Genomic DNA, 23813 nt, shown 5'->3' with positions numbered 1-23813 from the left:
ACAACTTCTGGAGGCAAGTTGTTCCAATGATTAATTGTTCTGTCAAAAAAATTCTCCTTACTTCTAAGTTGCTTCTCTTCTTGATTAGTTCCCACCAGTTGCTTCTTGTCCTGCCCTCAGGTGCTTTGCAGAATAGCTTGACTCCCTCTTCTTTGAGGCAACCCCTGAGATATTGGAACACTATCGTGTCTCACCTAATCCTTCTTATAATGAAGATAATATTTCCTGCTTTTGGTCCCAATAAGGAGGTGAGACAAAATAAATCCCAAATTGAAACTTTTCAATCGGACGTATAAAGTCACGCACGCTTGAGTGAAGTTTGTTTACTGAAAAACAAACACCGTGGACTCCAGCGAGGCTTAAATTCAGAAAAGGAACCTGTATTATATCGTTTGACCTCCTCAAAATCAGCCCTTCCAATTAACCGCACTCAAATCACCTTTATCCACCACCAAAGGGAAGCAAGGAAAAAGCAATGATTGGTGTATCTCTCTCTTCCGCCTCGCAGCCCCGTCGCCGATCCCAAACATCCCCGCCCGGCTGAATATATCGAGCGCGGCTTTTGGTTCGGGAAACGTGAACATACCCGAGCTGGTGTGGTTCAGAGGGGGGGAACCCCTGAAAAACCGGGAGAGAAAGTGGGGGCGCGCAGGGCTTTTTGGGAAAGGTAGTCCTTGGCATACAGCTGCCTGTAGCCAAGAACTCGGTCCGGACTCTATCTCCCAGAGGCGCACTAGGCAGCGGGCTGGTAGGAGGCTTTCTCTGTACGAGCCTCCCTGACGTCGTTTCAGATTCACATTGCATCCTATCAGGCCAAAAGGCGATGATGTCACCTGCGGGCTTGTGTGAGGCAGCAAGACCGGAGTTACTCCTGCTGGCGGCAGCGGAGGAAGCCAGCCTGCCTTAACTAGCACCCATTGTAAACCGAGCGAGGAACTGGAGCGGGCGGCGGCGGCGGCGGCGGCTCCAGAAGGATGCACGGGGGCTTCAGGTAAGGCGGTGCTGCTCCCCCCTCCCCGCTCACTACAGGCGGCAATCAACGCCCAAGCCGAGGCCCCATTTTCAGATGGTGTCTCGGGCTTGGCTTAGCGCGATATGGAGGAACCTAATTTACCTTCCGGGGTGGGGTGGGGGAAGAGAATAGGTGAAGCTTAAACGGCTTGCTCGTTCATCCCGGTGTCGGGAGAAGCGGCTTGAGGGACGCCCGAGCTTTTAAAGATTTTTAGCTGGGCTAATCGGGGAAGTGCTCTCGTCTGCAAACGAGGCAGGGTCTTCTTAGCTTTAAAAGGGGGAGGGGGCGGAAGAGGCAGAGAAACTTTAAAGGCGGTTTTCTTGCAAGCCAGAGGTAGAATCTGAACGGGAGAATTATGGGCGTCGCTGCGTGGATTGAATCCGCTCCTTTCTGGAAATATCCGTGCGCCCCTTTTCGCCTCCCGGAATTGTGTGGCTCCCCCCCCCCCGATCCCCAACAGATCTGCGCGAGAGGCCAGAAAACTCTGGGTTTCGTGTGTGTGTGTGTGTGTTTAACAAAAGGTGCAGATGTCTTCCCCCCCGTTTCTTTCCGGCTGCAGCCTTCCTTTCTTCTGAATGGGGTCGGGCTGTATACGCCGCGAATGAGATCGGCTTGAGGGGTAAAAAAAAAACCGGTCTGCCGCCTTTACCACGATTTCCCCTCTCCACAGACACACACTTTTGTTGTTGTTTTGTTGCTGCTAACACCCCCCCCCCCTTCCGCGGGTTTAAAGCCGACGGGAGAGAGTTTTGATTCTGCCGGCTTATCGCGAAGGCATTTTGAACTAGCAGCCTAAATAGAAGGGGGCGTGTAAAGTCGCGACTTAAGGTTGCCGCAACGAGACTTGGTGCGTGTTGGTGTGGACGGGGTACATGCTCGCCGCATCCTCTGCATGGATTGGAGAGCTCTCTTAAAGCTCGCGGCACCTTTTGCTAAACCCCTTGTGCCCCTTCCCCAGTTTCTTGGTAACTGGATCCGCTACACGTGTGCAGAACGGAGTTTCAAAACGCCTCTCCCGGGGGTTGCCTTCTCTCACCATTACTGAAAGGGCTAAAGGCATGGAAACCACCCCGGCTTTTGAAATGCAGAATAAGGCGGAACCAACAACACTTCGAATATATTTCAAAAAGAGACAGCGGTGCGTTCACACGGCTCTTCTAAAAATATGTTTTTTTTAAAAAAAAATCTGTGACTCTTAATGGGGGGGTTGGGGCGGCGGCGGGAGTCAATACATCTTCATCTAATAACCCTGCTTAAAGACCATCGATGCTTCTGTTTTCTCCAAGGGCGGAGTGGGGGGGGGGGGAAGACAAGGTAATCGGGCTTTCCCCCCTGTGGAAGATGCAGAAACTGCTGCTCCTTTTCCTGCCACCTGGTCTCCATCTTCCTCCCACCCAGCTCCTCCCTCTATTTAGGGGTCCCTTGCTGGCTTTTTTCTTTGCAATGGTTGCGTTCGAGCGTCTTGGACCCTACATGAGGGAGCTTCTCTTTCGTTCCTCCGATTCATGAAGGGATCGGCTGGGCCAGTGGCTTGTGCCCCACAACCAGAGAATTCCCCAGTTAACTAAAGAAGAAAATAACCGCTGTGCACATGCCTGTTCTCTCTCTCTCTCTCTCTCTCTCTCTCTCTCTCTCTCGTGTGTGTGTGTGTGAATGTGCCTCCTGGTTTGCAGCAGTAATAAAATCTCTTACCGATTGAGGATTTGTGAAGGAGACGCTGTCTGCAACAGGAAAGAAGGGAGGGGCGGGGCATCAGAAATCGAGTTGCTATGGTTACCTATGCTGTTGAAGCATTGCTGCTTTTTCCTAGATCTGGGTTTCCCAGCTCCCACTTTTCCCTGGAAACCGTGGAAGGGTGTGGCTGGCGGTGGTCTGTTTTTCAGCCTCTGGAAAAATGGGATGCAGGTGAAGGTATGAATGGAGGAGGAGGAGCCCAGTCTTGTGATGTAAAGTAAGGACTTCTTTGAATCAAGATTGACTTTGGGTGACCAATGTAGAACACATCCTAGGTTAGCTTTATTTTATTGTATAATTGGGGGCTTGGGAGCTGGCATATATTTTGCTTTCTTCCTGCTCTGGGGTCCAAGTCCGGAGTTTGAAGTGGATGTTAGGTTAAAAAGAGGACCGTGTGAGTTTTGCCAAGGCGCAGCTCTGTTTGGGAAGCAGTGAAGAAAGAAAAGGCTGGCAATTCCTTAGTGACAGGTGTGGGTGGGTTCCCCTGTTGCATTCATAGAAACGAAGAGGAAACCTTTCCTCTTCAGGAGCGTAGGCAGGCATGAGATGCCTAAATTGCACACAGGGTGTTTCCCCTGCCACCGCCTCTTCCTTTCCTAATCTCACTCTATGCTAACATAACGCCTGTTGCAAAATTACAGCAGGGTTTCTTCTTTTTTAAAAAAAAATGCTGTAGCTTTATTCTTCCTGCACAAGAGCTGCAAGAGGCTTCCTAAAACTGGGATGAAAGCTGGGGAAAAAAATGCAGAGATGGTAACAAAAGGTGGTTTGCCATTTTGCAGCAATGCTTCATGTGCTTTGACATGTCCACATGCAGTGGTGGTTGTGTGGAAAGGGCATCAGGATGGATTAAGGCTGCAACAAATGCATCTACTTTGTTGTGCGCCATGTTCTATACCAATGACTAGAAAGTCCATCTTTTATACTAAACTGAACATTATTAAAGCATTGGATATATCTCATGAATTGTATCTACCTTGCTTTGAATGGCAGCAATTTTTGCTAATGATCTTCATTATATCCTATCTTTGCCACATGTTATTTCAATTTGTTGGCCATCAGATGGTTAATTTGTAAAATGTGTGCATATCCTTGCTCTTGAATTAACATGTAGCTATTTTACTGGACAAGGTGTTAGCCAAGGGTCAATGATTATTTTAGATGTTGGTATTGATTAAAGTGTGTTTACATTTTTTTCTAGTTTCTTTTGGATCTAATAGCCCAGGGAATTATGTATTGACTATTTCCCATCTTTATGGGCAACTGAACACAGGGTTGGCAATTTCGTCCTATCATCAGTTCAGATTAGCTGGGAAATGAATTTAGCCTTCCAAATCCAGGTCACAACCCAGTTCAATACTATGCCAGATTATATGGATTCTCATGTTAATTCTATGATGTTGGTTTTTATTAATTTGATTGGAAGCTTCAGTATTGGGCTTCAGGGATAGAATGCACAACATTGGGTTTATTCCTTCAGAGGAATCCAATCCACCTTTCTCTGACTCTTGTTGATATCAGTCATACCAGTTTTAAACATTTATGGTAAATGTAAAGTCTCAATTTCTGAACTGTCTGCTATTAGCTTGGATCTTTTACATAAAGGATCTCATCTAAAGATTTTTTAGAAAGTGACATTTTTCTCAGAAGTTAGAATAGTTCCATCCCTTCTAGTATTCCAGAAACTGAGAAACTGTTCTCTTTAATCAAAGCTTTGGGCAGTGTTTCCTAGCTGGGGAATTCTGGGAGTTGAAAGCCACACATTTTAAAGTTAATGAGGGTGAAAAACACTGGTTTGGGGAACAGAAATATTAGCTGTTATTTTACTCTTGTTGGTTTCATGCTTGTTATAGGTTTTAGGGGATCACGTTTTACAATTGTATACTGATTTTATACTTGAGAAATGTTGATGATTTTAATGCGGTAGGATCTAGTGAAATGGGCAGCCCATAATAATATGAAATAAATGAATAAACATTTTTATTCAAATGTCACTCTTAAGTGAAAGCTATATAGGTAAGAAATTCTTATTCCGTGGGGTTAAATATGCAAATAAAGGAATGAGAGGATATTCCAAATCAGATTTGCTTCACAAAATTCTAATTTTGGTTCATGGAGTAGAAAAACTAGGAAGGGTGTAGTTCAGTCACAGACCCATTCTTGTGATTGCTTTTCATTTTTTTTCTAAACTGAAATATCTAATTCTGTAATTTTACAGGTCTAGAGTCCAATGTGTCTAATTTGTACAGGTTGTCACTGAACTATTCTTATTGTTTATTTTGTAGTCCAAGAATTTGCATGAGATAAATGACAACAAATTTGTAAGACAAGACTGCTGGGCTGTCTTGCAGACACTTCAAGTAGCTTATTGAGCAACATTTTTACTGGTTTCATACAACACATTACTTGTGTTGTGTTGGCTGAAATGTAATTGGGTGGCTTGTGATTCAATTTGTCATAGGAAACCCATTCATTGTTTTGGCATGTTGTGGGAATTGCCCATTACGTTAAATTGCAACATGGTGCTGCCCTAACTTGGTTAGAAGATGGGCAGCTATATAAATGTTTTAAATAAATAACATTTGAACATTACTGTAACATTAGATAAACATAGCAACTAACCTGGTTTTAAGACTGAGTTGTAGTATGACCATATATTTACAATCTAATTGTTTTCTCACACACCTCTTTCCCTAGGCAGAGCAAAGTATAACCATTCAATATTTTAGGGAGAGTGCTTATTAATGAGTCAGTAATGTATTATCTTCAGTATGCATAATGCTATAGTTTTACTGCCAAATACTGAAAATATTTTAAGCAGCTTTCTCTAATCTGCCACCTTTCAATTGTGCTGCATTTGCTCTTCTAATCAAGTGGGGATAAGGGCTGGCTAGGAATTTTGGGCCTTGTGATTCCAGTATATCTAGATAGCAAGAAGTTGGACTCAGAGTTTATGGAGAAAACCATTGCCAGTTCAGGTAGACACAGGTGTAGTATAATCTTCTTGGGGGGAGCAAATTTATACATGGGCTCTAACTGACTCAACTGTTTTTGAAAGGGTTAAAAATGTAGACACTGAATGTGCCAATCCCTACCAACAAATGTTATTTTATGGTGAAGTAGAACTGAAATATGACCATATCTATTTAGACTATACCTGTAATGTTAATATTCCTTGTGTTCTACAGAGGAATAGCTTTACAATTTAGTATGGGAATGGTCAGATTAATGAATGAGGTATGATAACATTTTAAGGTTTTTCTGTGCCCCATACCATCTTTACAGATAATAAGAGCAACATTTGAAGTGGGTTTTTTTATGTTTCATTGCTGTTTCCCAAGATAATGTGAAAGAAAAAAATCTGTTATCCATTATTAGAGCATTGCTTCAATTTCGGTTGCACTAACTTTTAGGCTTACTGAGAGAGGTGAAGTGGCAGAGGATATGCTTAGAAGATATGCTTCCTTGTTGGAAGACCTAATTTGAATCTGACTGGACACTGGAAAGAGCTCATATTCTGACCTACACAATGGCAAATCAAAAGGCAAAAGAAAACAATTTGTCACTTTGCAGAATGTGACTTGTTCCCTTTTAGGAAAACACAATCGGTAAGAACATTAGTGTGAAGAATTATTGCAGCGTTCTAATGGAGTTAGATACCAATGAAAATAGAATTACTTGCTGCTTGGAAATATCCCTGCCATCAGTGTGGCTGGTGTTAGACCTATGTGAATTTATGTTTTTATTAAAGTTTTTAATCTTTTTAAATTTAAATTAATTTTCTCCTTTCTAATTCCTGCATTTCTGACAGGAGACGAGACCAATGAAAATGTTCTATTTCAAGGCCATCCAACTTCTTAATGACTCTGGCTGGTTCTCCCTTAACAGAGAGAAGTAACGTATAAACAACTGATCAGAAAACTACACACGGACAATTAAAAAAACCCAAAATCATGGGGAATCCACAGTTGCCCTAACCCAAGAACAACCAATTTTTAATGATTATTCTGAAAACCATTAAGGTTGTGGATAGCTATACAAATCTCGGGGGATGCTATTCTGGAGAGCAAGTGCCACACCAGAGAAGGTATGTTTCCTGAATCCCACAAAGTGACACTATTTAACCAATGGGACCTGGAACATGCCCACTTTGCCTGACCTCATCAGATGGGTAGAAAAATTGCAAAGAAAGTAGACCAGCCAGGTACTAAGGGATTTATAGATGATGATTTGCACCTAGAAGCTGATAACCACTTTAGCAGTGGGCACACATCAGCATTATATGACACCCCCACCACTGCTCACGCTACTCTATTCTGGACCATCTGTAACTTCAGATGGTCTTCAAGAACAAGCCAGGTAGAGTGGATTGCAGTAATCCAATCCAATCAAGGTGATTGGGCTTCCTTCTGTGAAGTGATCTGGGCTTTATTTGAGTCTGACTCCCAAAGAAGTGGGTAGGGCCCTTTTCAGTATTAGTTCTCCCACTTCTCATTTGTATCTCTGCCCTCATGTTTAGTTAAGAGCTCCCATAAGGTGGCAGAAAGTTGAATTTCAGCAGTAAGCAACCCTTCTCTGAGGAAATGTTTCCCTTATCTATGAAAGAGGCTGTGATGTACTTCCTGCTGAAGAAGCCTTTGCTTGATTCAACTATTCTGAGTAATTTTGGACCTGCCTCTAAACTTCCCTTTGTATTAAAAGAGCCTTGGCAGTTGAGTTTGAGGCCAGGGCAGAGCATGAAAGTTGCATTAGTCACACTTGGAGATGCCTCTTGATTCTCTTTAATCTTTCAGTAGCTTTTGGTATGCTCCATTTTGGTATTTCTTTGCCCCACCTCCTTGAAAATGGTGTGGGTGTTGTTTTGCAGTGGTTCTTCTTCTTGAGGGGGACATCCCAGTTGCTGGACTGGAGAGGAGAAATCTGCCCAGGGACTTGTACTTTGCTGAGTACCCCAGGTATCTTTCTGGTCCTTTCCTAACATCTATATGAAGCCTTTAGAATAGGTGACTTCTAAGCAAGGTCATCTGCTAGCAAGGGATTTAGTGCCATCAGTATACTAATAGTGCCTATACATCTCATCCCTAGGCTAGATTACCACAGCAAAAATGCTAACTCAGTACCAGAGGTAGTATTCAGTCAGTTCTGACAGGTTCTGGAGAACCGGTAGTGGGAATTTGGAGTAGTTCAGAGAACCGGCAAATAGGCTGGCCCCGCCCCCATTTCCTTCCAGCTGATCTTCTTTTGTTGCCCCGAACTGAGCTGGAAAGTTAGTGGGGTGGGGAGTGGGGATTTTTGCAGTAACCTTCCCCCAGTAGTGGGGAGAGAATGGGGATTTTGCAGTACTCTTCCCCTATCACACCCACAAAGCCACGGCCACAGAACCAGAAGTAAAAAAATTTGAATCCCACCACTGCCCAGTACCCTTGGTCCCAATGAGAAAAAACAAACTCAGTCTGAATCCCCCCAAAGCAGAGTGGGGCTTTGGGTCTGTGGGTAAACAATTCCAGTGAAATATCCAAGTCCAGTGAAATATGATGCTGAATGGAATTGCATTCCCATGAACCATTGCTTTAGAAGTTTCCATAGTTTAACAGTTCACTTCCTTGAAGCAGTGGCATGCTCCCCTCCCTCCTCCCCTTTCAGGCTCACATGGAAGAAAGCTGCTTTAATGATTAGCAGAGATTATAGTATATTGTATGTAAACTAACCTTTCCTTTTCAACTAATCCTCCTCCTGCTTTACCATCTCTACATACACCATGATATTTTACTCCACTGATTTTGAGAAATGTACCGGTAGTTATACATTAATGTGGCATCACTACTGCTGCTACTATTACTATTGCTACCACCACTATTACTGTTATTATTAGCAGCATCTTTCCTGCATTTGTTGTCCACCAGTTGTATCGGGACTGCAATACGAACAGCATGGTAGTTAAGAAAAATCTAGTCCTTTAAAAATTGGAGAAAACTAGATTTGAAGATGGATGTAGTGCATTTGAGTTGTCTATCATAAATTAACTCTGCTCATTTCATTTTCCTTCTCATTGTGCCTCCAAACAATTACTAGTTAGTTACTATTCTTTTTCAGCCTGAGTTGTTTTCCTGAGCTAGAAAAAAAATTATACCAAGCTTCCACTTCTCTGCTCATTCTGTCTTTCCAAATTACAACCCAATTAACTAGTCTATTATTAGACTACCCCTGTAATGTAATCTAGTTTTCTAGAATAGACAAACAAAGGTACTAAAAATGAGCTATTTTTTGGAATAGCAGCATCTTTATAAATGATGGTTTTAAAATGATGGTTTATAAGAAGATAGGTATTTTCCGCACCTCTAAATTTTACAGCATGTTGTAGATACTTTCAGAAAGTGGCATATATTATGGATTTGTGTAGAATTGTTATGATCTCTATGGCCAACTCAAAAGAAAAATTGATGAGGCTACACTATGTTAGCTCATCCTAATTTCAATGGGGGGAGGATTTAAAAACAAAGCCCATGAAGACTCTTAGTCATCCAGGTAAGTTGCCTGGAAGTTGAGTCATGATAACTGGACTTATTTTCTTTTTTTTGGTTTGAAACGTTTTGCTGCTTATCCAAGTAGCTTCTTCAGTCTGCACAAGTTGGTTGAAGAAGCTACTTGGATAAAAGCAATGAAACATTTCAAACAGGGGTGGTATTCAGGAGGTTCTGACCAGTTCTGGAGAACTGGTAGCGGAAATTTTGAGTAGCTCAGAGAACCGGTAAATACTACCTCTGACTGGCCCCGCCCCCATCTATTTTCTGCCTCCCGAGTCCCAGCTGATCAGAAGGGAATGGGGATTTTGCAGTATCCTTTCCCTGCCACACCCACAAAACCGGTAGTAAAAAAATTTGAATCCCGCATTGATTTCAAACCCAAAAAAGAAGTCCTATTGCCATGACTTGGCTTCCAGATTACAAACTAAATATTGAACTGAAGCCACCTAACTTTCACTTTCCAAAATGCCCATGATGCTATATGAAATCTAAAGGTATTGTGATACATTATGACTATATTGAAGGTCATTTTTTAAAAAACAAAATTCTTTTAAAAATTCATTACATTCTGCTAGGGCGAGGTGTCAAGGGAGGGACCTGTGGACACCATATTGCCCGCCCAAATCTATCTGGTTCTTCTGGATTGGGAAATAAATTATAATACAATCCTGAGTGAGGTGTGCCTTTTTTTCTGCTGAGGATTTTCATATGAAGAATGGCATTTGTATTTCTGTTAATAGTGGGACAAATTTGGAGAAGGATGGGTAAAAAGATTGAATAAGACTTTCCCTTGAGATATAAGAAAGCCAAGGACTGATGATCTTCTTAGAACTTTGAAGTGTCTTCATGGAAGATTGAATTGTTTTGAAGAAGCATAACAGAACATTGACACTTTTGAACTTTGGTGTTGGAGAGGATTCCTGAGAATACCACTGGAAAGCCAAAAAACCAAACTGATCGATCATCAAACCAACCAACTCAGAATTCTCCACTGAGGCATACATGATCGGTCTCAAACTATTCTTATTTGGGTACATTATGTGAAAAAGTAGCTTACTGGAAAAGACTCTAATGAAGGGGATGACCAGCAGCAAGATGGATGGACCTATTTACAGTGTGGGGTGTCCTTGAAAGACCAGATTAGGGATAGATCATCATGGAGAAAACCTATCCGCACTAAGAGTTGGCAGTGACTTTATGGCAGGTAAAAAGTCAGTCAGTAAAAATCAGGTTGAATGTGTACCCTAAGCCAGGGGTCTCCAACCGTGGCAACTTTAAGACCTGTGGACTTAAACTCCCAGAATGAAGCTGGCTGAGGAATTCTGGGAATTGAAGTCCACAGGTCTTAAAGTTGTCAAGGTTGGAGACCCCTTCCCTAAGCAGCCGTAGGAAGTACTTGGTAATGATCTAATTGTCCTAATTTTCTCTTTAATCATTTTAATTACTACAAAAGATGTTCCCACACTATTAGTATCAATAGCCGCACAAGGCCACAGAAATTATTGATCTGTTTTGGTTGCTGTTTTATCAGAAATAATTAAGACATTCTATTTAGGAACAGAAACCGTAGCTGAATAGAAAAGTATGTTGCTTAACAAAAGCAACGCCTTGGATTTTATTCCTGTCATTTTCATGTTTGTTTGGTTTTTTAAAGGGAAAGAGTGAGAAGCAGAGAAAGTGGGAAAGATCTCCACCTTAATCTCTACCTTGCAATTTCTGCCTGCCAGGATGGGATGTCCTGGATGTGGGTGAATAGTCACAGTGCTGTATTTAGTACATTGCCTCTGAATTTTTGGCAGCAAGAAAGGTAGCAAATAGATAGTAGGATGACTTGTGTAGGTGGTTGCTATAATGGAACTGGACAGAACAAGAATAATGATATACCCTTTTTAAAATATATTTAGTTTATAATAGTTATTAGCTTTCCTATCCTTAGTTAACACAAATGCGTTATTAAATAAACAAATATTCCAGATGGGGATATCTAAGAATGAAATTGACTATATATATATATATATATATATATATATATATATATATATATATATATATATATATATATATATATATATATATATATATATATATATATATATATATATATATATATTTCAAATATCCAGGACATCCAAAAATAATTACAGAGGAATGATACACAGAGAAATCAGCTAAAAGGCTTCATACTTATTGGTTAAAACTAACTTAAAATATAGAATTAAAGAACCCCTGACAAAGGAAGTTGATAATAGTTGCTATAAAAAAATGACCAGTGGGTAATGCTAAGACACAGCCATTCCCTAGTCAAACAAGTTCAATTGCTCTTAATTATTTTTTATCTAATTTATATGCCACCACATAAAACTTGGAAAGCTTATATGCTATTTTAGGATTAATAGTAGAAAGTAAGAATTGCTTGTAATGGTGATCATTATAACCTGTTTTTCACAACTCAAGTGGAGCCATGAGGTGGAACTAGGTGTAGCCTTGTTCCGAAGGAAGTATCTGTGATGCTATAAGAGTGTCACCCATCTCCACCCATTATATTTACGTCACCAGGACAAACAGAAAAGGAAAAAAGCAATAGCCTTCTATGTTGTTCCCTAAATATAGTACCTTTCTGCCAGAAGTTGCCCAGAAAATGGTCATTTGTTAACCTCAACTGTGTGAGAACATTGTTAGCCTAGTTAGGTCATGCTGCCCCTCTATACACTTTTTCTCAAAGTCCATCTTTTGCATATGATTTTTCACATACTTCTTATTTTTAATCAAAGTGGAGGCCAGAGTTACAGTATGTGGTAACCGGTGGTAGGATTCATTTTTTTTTACTACCGGTTCTATGGGTGTGGCATGGCTTGGTGGGCGTGGCAGAAGAAGGATACTGTAAAAGCTCCATTCCCTCCCCACTCCAGGGGAAGAATATTGCAAAATCCCCATTCCCTCCCAATCAGCTGGGACTTGGGAGGCAGAGAATAGATGGGGATGTGGCCAATCAGAGGTGGCGTTTACCGGTTCTCTGAATTACTCAAATTTTCCGCTACCGGTTCTCCAGAACTGGTCAGAACCTGCTGAATACCATCTCTGGTGGTAACTCATTTACCAGTTTCTCCATCTTTTCTCTTAGTTTCTACATCTGCAGAAATTTATTTTGAAAGATCTTTATGCCAGGAACCTTTTTTTTTAAAGGTTGATATCTTAAAATGTAATGTATATTATTGGTGTACAGTATTATATAACAGGATGATTTGTGTCTGCAGTCTTCTAGCATGGCCAAGAATGCTGAGATCCTGCCAACCAAACTTTTACTTTAGTCCCTCTTCCAAACAGTACCTGGGTTATGTTTAAATGGAGATTTCCAAAACCTGAGCATTCCCCTTGGAATAACACTGGGTTGCATAGTTTGGCTAGTAGAACTGATGGATATTTTTAAGGTCGAATTTGCTACAGATTCTTTTTCTCCACTACCCTCTCCGCCTCGCACCCCATGATGATTTAATTATTATGGTAGGATAACAGAATAAGTAATCTACAGCTTGAGGCTCAGAGGTAGGAACCAGCCATATTGGTGTCATCTAATTTAGTCTGATGTGTGAATCCAGCCAGTTACAGCTTCTTTATGTAAAATCAGGCATAAATTCAAGTTATGGGTCATACCTATAAGAAATGTGTGAAGATGTCAAACAATTTACTCTGCATACCATCTTATTTCCAACAGGCAGTAATGCGTAGGGCATGGAGGCAACAGATTTCTTTCATTATAACATTCCAGGTTAAACCTATGATTACCAACTTGGCTTTAAAAAAAATCTTGGGATTCTGAACAGAGTAATGCTTGACAGGCTATCAAATTTTGTATGTCACATTAAAAAACACAATACGGGTTATGAATAAACTGGTGTTTACGGATTCTGTGGCTTCTCATACATAGGTTTGGCTGGCCACTAACAAACAAGTCTCTCTGTGGTTGTTTGATATGTTATGCAGATTGTTTGCAGTTTCTTTTTCTGTTTTTTTTTTCATGGAGGAACAAGCCATAGCACCTGGTTTTCATGATATGCTAATCACATCCCAGATGGAGGTATGATAGTTCTCGGGTCAACTCACAGGAGGAGGTAGCAAGCAAGATCCAAGCAACATGCATTGTACACTCATGGCTCTTGACTATAATTTATGGCAAATTAAAGAAGTAAGTAGGGCTGAGGGGGGGAGAATTTAGAGGCAAGGGAGGAGCGGAGGATTTGCAAGATTAAATACGAAGATCCTATACCGCATGTTGCTTGGGGCTTAAGGATTTGTAGAGTATTGAAAATTCTACCCAGTGATGTGCCCAGTGATTTTATGCATTTTTCAGTACTTGGGGCTGTTGTTAGATTGAGTGAGGACTTCAAGTGGCAGAAGTAATGGCTGGTGGAAAATGATAGCAAGATGATGGAGGTAATGGTGTATATTCTGCAGCTTCAAAGCTAATCAAAGTCTTTCGGATACAATGGAGGATGCAGTCATATTGCCAGCATTGACTCGCATTGTTCCTAAAGTAAAAATGCACCATCAATCAATAAAATCTTGTTTTTCCATCATGCAGCATAATACATTGGGCTGACCCTAACAATTTGGAACGTACTGCCAGTGAAATAAGCACTAGTGGTTTCTTGTTATAATAAACACCTATCTTATTACCATATCCAAAGATCTAGGTCATTTCTTCTCAAAATTTCTGTAATTATGGAACACTATGTAAACATTTGGAGAAATGCAAAGGCTGCCCGATTAAACAAATTAACCCCTCCATCTACTTTTGTTTTTAAGAGCATATGTTTTGGATGAATAAGCAATGATTATGGTTTCAGTTGTGTATGCCTTTTTACTCCTACATTAAAAATCTTCTAAAGCTCATTTTGTACCAAGTTTTAAATCCAAAATGTATTATTTATTTACCATTTGAATTATTTTATGTTCCCATACATAATAGTATTTATCGTAAATTCACTGGTCAAGAATGTTCCTTTAATAGAAATTGATAAGAACTAAGAGGGTGGGGCAGATGGATCTCAAACCCAATGAAATTTCATATTTAGATATTCATCATTGTATAAGTAGCAATGTGAATAAGATTGCTTGCGTCAACATTTCAGAGAAATAACTTCTGCTTCTTTCTTGAGCAAGAGTTGAACAAAGAAGACTAGTTGTGAATGGAGTCTTTCAAACTATTTTCATGCATGGAAAGTCATAGCTGAAGCAGCAAGCAAGTTCTACTCATGAATGTGAGAAGGCTGTGGCAGACCACATGGCAAACTCTATAGATTATACTTTCAGAATCACTAGCTTAGGTACTTATTCTTAATCTTATTCTTAGATGCTTACTCATGACTACTCATATCAACCAACTTGATATGGGTGGTTACATTAAAAAAGTACCATATAACATACAGGTTGCAGGGGAAAAACACTGGCATATGTATAGCATTAGTCTCTGAATTACAACTGGTTGCTTAGCAGCTGTTTGAAGTTACGATGGACCTCCCCAACATTATGATGTGGTTTTGATGTTCCAATGCTCACCTCTACCTGCATTTCAGGAGCTTGACAACATTCAAATGTATGGCCATTTGAGCATCCCACACTGACATGAGTGTGATTTACGATGTTTTGACTGAAAACGTATAGTTTACTTCTGGGTGTTTTTTTTTTTTTTTTTTGGGGGGGGGGGCAAAAATGCTCTCTAGCAAACAACAAGTTTTCTTAATGATCATGTCACTGTCTTAAAAATCATTGCAAAAATTTCATAAAATTGGATCAGTCATATGGACTTTACAACTTCACGACTTACAACTATTATGGGCAGGCACCCTTATGGATATGTCAAGGGTTACCTGTATTCTTTTCTTGACAAGACAATTCTCAGAAACGTTTACTTTATTAGCTTTCAAGCTCAGAGACTATCATTGAAAATAACTCATAGAGGCTTTCTTGGAAGAATTTGCATTCATAAGTTTTTCATAGGATAAAAATACACTCTTCAGTGTAGAACTCATCATAGGACTGCAAGAAAACCAGCTTCCTAAACTGGTTTACAATGTGTGTGTTTGAGGAAGTAGGGCTTGAAGGGATTACCGGTAGTACATTAAGGAGTGATATATCTTGGCCTTCCCCAACTTGGTAGTATTGAACTTCCTGCCAGAATATTCAAAACATCTGGAAACACCAGATTTGGCTAGATTGGTATACAGTTTTTAGATGACAACAAAGGGAACAATTCTTTTTCAAAAAAGTTATGGATTTTGTTTTTGTTGTAGTACAGTGTATATTTCCAAACAATAAAATATTCCTAACTTGGACCCTTAAACCACAGCTAGTATACATTATAATGCTTCATTCATTAATATAGCATCTCATTTACTTTAGAATAGACTCAACAAGCAAATTAAATATTGGTTAGCAGAGAGATCTTGTGTGTCGGTTCTCTAAACCAATAGAAGCCACCTTCCTCTGTTTCTTGGTGTTCAGAAATCACTGTTACAAATCTCACAATCTTTTCTATCCCGCAGGCAGAAAATTAACATATTACATAATATACGGTAGATATGATTGATTGATTGATTGCATGCTATCAAGTTAGTGTTAATTCTTACATTTTCTGCATGAAGATCTGTCCCTAATTTGGTCTTCCAATGTATACTCATCATCACTGTACCTGAGTCCATCAAATGGACCTCTGGATATTATTTAAAAGGGTGGTATGATAGCAAAGAAATCATCCCTCCTGCTTCCCATCAAAATGACATTGCTCAATTGATGGGATTCCTTTTTTTTAAGCAATTAGATGCAGTCCAACAGATTTCCTGGTTTGTTCCAGGAAGAGTTTTGTAGAAGACCATTAGCACCTTGAATGGTACTCAAAATCTGCATATAGATCGAAGCAAGTGAGTAGGGGCTTTGTTATCCATTTGCCTCTTGAGCTTGTTTGGCAGTTCTGAATCCATACTGTACACACAATCTCTGAATTACTATTTTTTAAATATCCTCAGGGGTGGAGGGATCCTTATAAGGATTCTAATAGTAACTATTTTCTGTGTGGAGCAGCCGATAGAGCTGTAAATGTGTTAAAGCTGCAAGATTTTGAGAATGGAATGCCTGGATTGGGGGGGGGGGTGTTCCTCTGTCTCTCCAACTTGTGATGTTTCCAGGAAATATTAGCTCAGCTAATGTTTGCAAGCCCCAGGTGAGTAACTGCCTAGAAACAAAATGGTAAGGAAGACATTTCAAATGCAGGTTGTTTTGCATTCGGAGCACCCCCCCATGGACTTCTCTAACAGGATCAAAATAGCCTATTTCTGTGCAAGTTATGTTTATGTTGTTTGCTTTCCCTGCATTCCCCACTCCCCCACAGACACCGTATCTACCTCTTCCTGATTATTAGTCACTCAATGGCTTACCGCCAAGGCTGTTTACCTGCTGCTCTACAGCAATTCCCAGCTGTTAGATACCTGTAAGTATTGGCTGTTCCTAGAATTGTTAGGAATTCTTATGGCCTTTGTAGAGTTCCTCAAACGTTTTAAGATTTAGCTAGTATTGCCTTGTCACAATAATCAGCGGACACTGAAAGCTAGGCAAGGGGCGTTAAAACTACCTTCTCCGCTAATTCATGCTCCTTTTTCTGAAGTTCCATAAAATGTTACCTTGTGTATTTTGAGACCCTGTTCTCAGTTTTAGGTGCTATATTAAAGCTGTGAAAACTATATTAAAAACAAGGTAGAAGTTCTCTGCTCTATCCATAGTCTAAAATTGTACTGAATCATTTGGGCTTTGATTCTGGAAACCTTTGAGCCTTACTGAATCTGCTTCAACTGATTTGCTTTATTGTCCTTACCATCCCCCAGCTGCTTGGCAGGTAGGTTTTTAAGACCAGGTGATGAATATCCACAAGATGCTTCTAGCCATCCTAGTGCAGATTAGTTGGCTGAACATTTTAATCTCTACTATCTTCAAAACACTTGAGATAATAACTCATTCTCATCTATTATGGAGTAGAGTTCCTGGAATGTATCCATCATTTTTAAAATTAAAAACATGAGAGCATCTTGCACTAAAGTAAAACTTGTTCTTCTTATACACGTTTGATAATGCTAATCGGTGCTTGTTTCTTTGCCTGCTATAAAATCAGGGAAATGTATCAGATTATTATTAATATGCACATTTTTTAAAAAAATGAAAATTATAAACATCTAGTGGAAGAATTATTTTCCTTGCTCAGAAAGCAATTTTATATGTCTGCATTTTATAATTGCACAGCAGAATGTGCCCTTTGAAACACAAATTATACATTGAGAGTCAAGATTTTTCTCAACATAAGCAAATGAATTTGTGTTGACTAAGCCACGAAGAAGGTACAGTATCAGAAAGATACTGATACTGTGGAAAGGTAGCTTTATGGCCAGTCAGTCACACTAAGTAGCTTTCTACCTTTACCTGACCTGACCTGACCTAAACTGGGAGTTAGAAGTGGATCTTGGGTTTCAGCAGAGAATTTGAGTTCAAGCTATTCTAAGTGCTGAAATGTAAATGAATGATAAACATTGAGCTTCAAAATGGTCCATTAAATAGTTCTGATAATATAGCTTTGTAACATTATGCCTAAACTATCATTATTTCTGTTCACAACAAATGATTAGTAATTTTTCACTTTTAGACTGCTGGATTGTGTGTAATATAAAACCACAACACTTATCTTGAATAATAGAGGAAGAAGCAGCAAACTGTTTTGGTGCTCTGGGAATTCCTAAACCTTGAGTCTTATCTTGTATAACAAGGCTGAAAATAAACAAAAATAATCAACATGCACAAAAACTTGTGACTTTTTTTTTGCTTCAGTGTGTTCCTCCTTCCTTTTTAGGGAGGACAAAAAGTACCTCAATGATCTTTCTTTGCAATGCCATCTCACAGATTAGGAGTTTTTCTATTTCCCAAATTTTTAATGCATATTTCAAAAAGCACATATATTGCTGGTAGCACTAAAAAGCTTGCACCAATTTATGCAGAATGCAGTTTTGATTTGAATCACTGACTCTTTAAATTTAAATGGAGCATTTAAATGTGGTGCATTTAAAGGAAACTCTCTTGAATTAAAAAAAATCTGCTTGGATTTTTGCTGTTAACTAAGTGATACTGTCTTAAGTCTAACTTGGCAGTCCTTCATTTTCAAAAAGCTGTTTTGGCCAAACTTGTTTGTGTGCCTCAAGCGTGATATGAAAACAATCATTCTGATGCTTTAAGTTTAATGTGTGCAATGCAGCTTCAAATCTCACCCAACTGCACTGTATGCAGGTAAATGAGAAGGAGTATGAGACTACCCCTCCCAAATTACAGTCCTATATCAATTCCTCCTCTCTTCCTCAGTTATTGCTGGTGTTACTTTCCTCTCCATGTTTTCCAGCCTGTGTTATCTGCTTCCACTGATAAGAGCAATAGTTGGCAGGGTTGTGACAACATCTGCAGAATACAATAGCAGCCACACATTTCCAGTGGCCTCTAGCTTCAGTCTAGAAAGGTTTAGCCAAACCATTTTACTGTACTTTTGGAATTACAAGGAAGAGATCAGAGAGAAACTCCACACTTCTTTTTTGAAATAATAGACAATATTTCTTAGAAGCCAACAAGATTAAACAAGTAAAACTAAAACACAAGCAACTATATAACAGCTGCAGACAAGGGCAGGAATCCTCTTGATTATAATGACAATTATAAACACAGCAGTTTAATTGTTGGGCAAATAAAATCCTTGCCTGGCCTAGAAAGAACAGCAGAGATAAGATTTGGCACATTTTTAGGAGAGATTTGGTAGTCAGTGAGCTACCACTAAGAAGAACTTCTCTACAGTATTACCTTCTGAAAAGCTTTGAAGGTCTTGATAATCTTGCATGATCAGATGGCCTCAAAGCTTTCTTATATAAAGAGCAAAATATCCTAAATCTCTTAGGCATTGTATTAGAGCACTGTTTCCTAATCATGACAACTTTGTGTGAACATCAACTCCCAGAATTCCCCAACCAGATTCTGGGAGTTGAAGCCCACATATTTAAATTTGCCGAAGTACAGAAACACTGAATAAGAGTCTTATCCAATGTTTCTGTACCTCGTCTTATAAAGAGACTGGACAATCATTTGCCTGAAATGATATATCTCCTGCTCAAGCAAGGGGTTGGACTAGAAGACTTCCTCTGCTGAATACATTAGATCCCTAGTGGGAGGGGGAATGTAATCTCTGTGCGTAAGACCAGAGATATACAGAAAACTATCTTAGGAATTCCTTGTCTGATACTTATCTCCAGGGATGAACTGTTCTTCTGGCCTTGTTTTTCTCCGTCTGTACAAATTTGAGTTAAAACATTTCCTGCCCAGGAGAAGAAAAATGTCAAGATTAACTAGCAAATATTATAAAATGAAACTTAACACTGATCTTTAATCTCCCCCCCCCTTCAACGTTCTGTGCAATGATGACCTCTCTTCCTGCATGCAGTAGGTCAACATATTTATGGGCAAGCTGGACTTCTTGCCATCATGTAAAGCTAACACACTGGGTATCTTTATGCAAGGCTCAGCAGCCCTTTTCTGAGTTGTTGCTAGCTTTGGCATTTGTTCCAGGATGGTCAGAGCCAGTTGGCTTTTTGCAAAAGTAGTTTTTTAATTGGATTATTATATATGTGGTAACTTGCTGCAGGCAGTTTAAGGGCCTGTTATTCATGCCCCAATTCTCTTAAGTGGTGGCAGCCAGGTTTACAGTTATAATATATACTTGGGTTGGCCACTCCTAGAATGAAGTCACCAAAGACTTAGCGTGTTCAGTAACATTTGTGCTCTATTCATAAATATGTAAAAGGAATATATATGGATCTCCAGTGTTATGCACTGCAATAGATGCCCCAAAGTTCTCTCATCAGATTTCTTAGAGGAGCATGGAATTTAAATAGCATTCCAAGATGTTTGCAAATCCAATGCAACTTGCTTTGTATTTCTAAGTCTGTATATCTTTCCTGTTATTCATTGTATGTTGGGTGTGGATGCCTACTGTTCTGACCAGACATGCCCCAGGCAATATACAACAACAAGAAATCCATTCACAAATACCTTTACAGTGAAAAATCAGTTGAAAAAGGTTGTAGGTGACCCATGCAACATAAATATTTCATTTCCGTGAAAACACCCCACAATCCCATTTCTTTCTTTTCCTTCTTTTCTTTCTCTTCCTTCTTCCTCTCTCCCTCCCTTCCTAGGATATTTCCACTGGAAAGGATAGGAGTTAGCATGCTGCATGGGTGGGCAACTTTATTGACACCTAGGGCTACACAAATGGGGGGAAACAAATAAATACAACTTGGTTTTCATGAAGTTTAGAAATGCTTCAAAGAACAAAATAGGCTTAATGCCGATTTTTCCCCTCCAATCACCTCCATGCAAACAAGAAACATCTGAAAATAGAACACACTAGAGGCTGCAGAAGAGGGCCTGGGGGTGTTATGCACCCCATGGTCCATGGGTTATTCACTTTGCTCACAGCTTAAATACAGTGGAATTTGGTGGGGTAAAATTGGTGTGCCAATAACATTTAAACAATAAAGATTTTCCTTCCCTGTTTCAAACAGCTGTGATTTATAGGGGAAAAAACTCCTTGGTTTTAAAGGTGTTTAATATTGTAGAAACTAAATAGTGTGATCTGTCAACCAAGAAAGTCCTTGTTCTAAAATTTAATTCAACCATAAATTTGCTGAATGGCTTCAAAGGAGCTATTCTTCTCTCCTCCACTCATGTGATGACAACATTTGCTGATTTCAGAAAAACAGTGGCTACATATGCAATATTGACATAAAACATAAAAATGGCAGTTGCAGCCTTGACTGAGAAGCAACTGTTGAAATTATTTGTGGACATATGCAAATAATACTGTATAATAATAGGATTAATAGTATCCATCCTACATGGATTCATGGTAAAAATCCTGAATCTCTCCAGACAATGATAATGAAGACTCCATTTTCCATCATTTTACCCCTGGCTTCCTTTTTGGCTGTTAAATCTTTAAAGGATGGACTTGGTGTTTCCTTCTTAACAGCCTCCTCCCTGGCTGCAAAGTATCTGAAGAAGCCTCACCTTTGGAAGCTCACCAGATCATAGGCAGCAACCTTTTTCCTAATCCATGTGTGCTGATAGGCAAGCACTTTCATGCTGCTTATCTTCCCAAAGGAATGTGCTAGGTAGTACATAGTGATGGACAGTCAGCAATGCATGATGATTAAGTTAGGCACGTCCTCACCCTTTTTGTGGTTTTAAAAGCTTACTGTTGGGTCTAAACTATCACTTCTTGTGTAGTGATGAGTAGAGCAAAATCGCCCATTTACACTGAGGCAACAAAGCAAAATACTTACACTTCCATGAGGTTGTATCTACCTTGGGATGGCACCAAGCGACTTAATTGTTTAATGGGATGAGAGAATGCTCTTTGATATAACAGTTGGTTTTTTGTTTAGGGAGTAAGAATTTTTGGTCTACTCCGATATATCATGTGGCTACTTTGATCATCATAAATACTCTAAAAAGATTTTTCAAGGCTAGCTTTGGATGTCAGAAAGAGAGGAGAAAAGAGAGAGAGAGAGCGAGCAATGTAAAATTTAATGAATGGTGCTGGGTTGCTTTAGGCAAGAGGAAGGTTTTAAATGTGAAAAGTTAATCTTATCTATTTGTGGCTTCAGTAAACAATATTAAGAGTGGCTTAAACTAAGCTAATCCCCCAAAGACTCTGGAAAAAATACTCCTTGTGCAAGATGACATTTCACACGTATGTCCTGTGGCTGATCCTCAGTTTTGTACGAATTATTTCAAACCAGATGTCCATATATGCTAATGTTTAGCGGGGTGGAAAACAAATTCTGTTGTCCCAATGCAGAGTCTAATCCCATGTATAGTATTTTGTTCAGTCAAGCTGTAGTGGCTGAACACCATACTTCTTGGAGAATCAGCAGTTTACCTTATGGAAGCCTACAGCAGCCTGCTTGAGAAATATTCTTTTAAGAAACAAGTTTTGTTTAGGGATGTGAATCTGGCATGGTGACAGGTTGATGATAGATAGATAGATAGATAGATAGATAGATAGATAGATAGATAGATAGATAGATAGATAGATGGATGATAGATAGATGGATGGATGGATAGATAGATAGATAGATAGATAGATAGATAGATAGATATAGATGATAGATAGATAGATAGATAGATAGATAGATAGATAGATAGATAGATAGATAGATAGATAGATAGATAGATAGATAGATAGATAGATAGATAGATAGATGATAGATAGATGATAGATAGATAATTTGTACTCATAAGAGAGGACAGATTTCAACCAGGACTCTTCAATTCCAGGTTACAGTTCTGGTGGAAATCTGTCCTCTGCTATGAATTTCCTAGGGGCTTTTAAGCCTTCCAGATGTAGTTAATGGAGTTGTGTTCTAGTCACTTTGGTAGCTCTGAAATGTACAATTTCCTTTCTCCAAAAACCACACAAGGCTTTACATAGCAGGCATGGACCTGAGTGGTTAGATAAAGTTCCTATTTTTAAAAAAAGTATTCCAGATGTATTGAGGTGCAAAATATGGGCCAATTTTCTGGCTTTATCTAAACTGACATGGCTCAGGAGGCATAAAAGGAGTACTTGTGGGCCACATGCAGAGTTAAATCTTTGATAAACTGGCTGCTTCTGCCTCTCCACATGAGAATGGAAAATTCATAATGGTATCCGACCAAGGAAAGCTTCATTTAGCATTTTAACAAAAGTCAGCCAGACTACAGAAAACTCAGCATCACCAAAACAAAGCATTACCCAGTTCATCTGGGCCTAATTTCCTTATCATTGTAATTGGTTAATAATTGTGAAAAAGCATTATCCTCCATTTGTTTGATCTCAAGTTAGCACTGGAGTTAAGGTTTTTTAATATTTAGGCAACAAACATTCAGGAAACTGAACTAAGGTCACTAAGAACATGATGGAAATTATAATAAACAAATGAATAAAATAGTAGATATATTTTTCTTTAAATGGGTTTGCTTTAAAGAATACAACACATATGCACACTGTATATATAATACTTTTATATTCTTTAAAACAGCCCACTTAAAGATATACAGTATATGAAGTGTTTTCAGGGGTGGGTTCCTGCCAGTTCTAATCTACCGTGCCGTATAGAACCAGTTCCAGCTCCCTCCCCCTGCCCGTCCGCACCACACTTGTCCTGCCCGCCACTCACTGATTGGCTGGCTCACCAATTGCCCCGCCCGCCTCTAAGAGTCCTATCTAAACCTTAGAGTCTTAAAACTGTTGTGTTTGAACACCCCTGAGTTTTTTTTTCTAAAGGGCTAGGGGTGCAAGGGCCTTGTAACTTGACAGCTTTAAGACCTACGTGCTTCAAATGCCAGAGTTTCTGAGCCAACATTTTGGTTGCTAAGCAAGAGCATTGTTAAGTGAGTTTCACCACATTTTACAAGTTGGCCATGGCCAC

General features: G+C 39.5%; 1 protein-coding gene across 2 annotated transcripts in view; it reads left to right on the top strand.

Moving 5' to 3' along the window:
• Positions 1-124: 124 nt before the first annotated feature.
• The window catches only part of DAAM1 (dishevelled associated activator of morphogenesis 1), a 159610-nt gene continuing 135921 nt past the window's right edge, over positions 125-23813 (top strand). Inside the window, exon 1 of one of the 2 annotated variants that reach the window (XM_032235975.1) lies at positions 125-991. The gene's annotated coding sequence lies outside the window, so the exon portion shown is untranslated. The remainder of the gene's footprint in view (positions 992-23813) is intronic. The other variant, XM_032235982.1, reaches the window with a different exon arrangement.

Source organism: Thamnophis elegans, chromosome 1, assembly GCF_009769535.1.
Source record: "Thamnophis elegans isolate rThaEle1 chromosome 1, rThaEle1.pri, whole genome shotgun sequence".
In the NCBI taxonomy this organism is placed as follows: domain Eukaryota; kingdom Metazoa; phylum Chordata; class Lepidosauria; order Squamata; family Colubridae; genus Thamnophis; species Thamnophis elegans.
The sequence above is the reverse complement of the archived record's forward strand: the minus strand, read 5'-3'. Positions and strand labels throughout refer to the sequence as shown.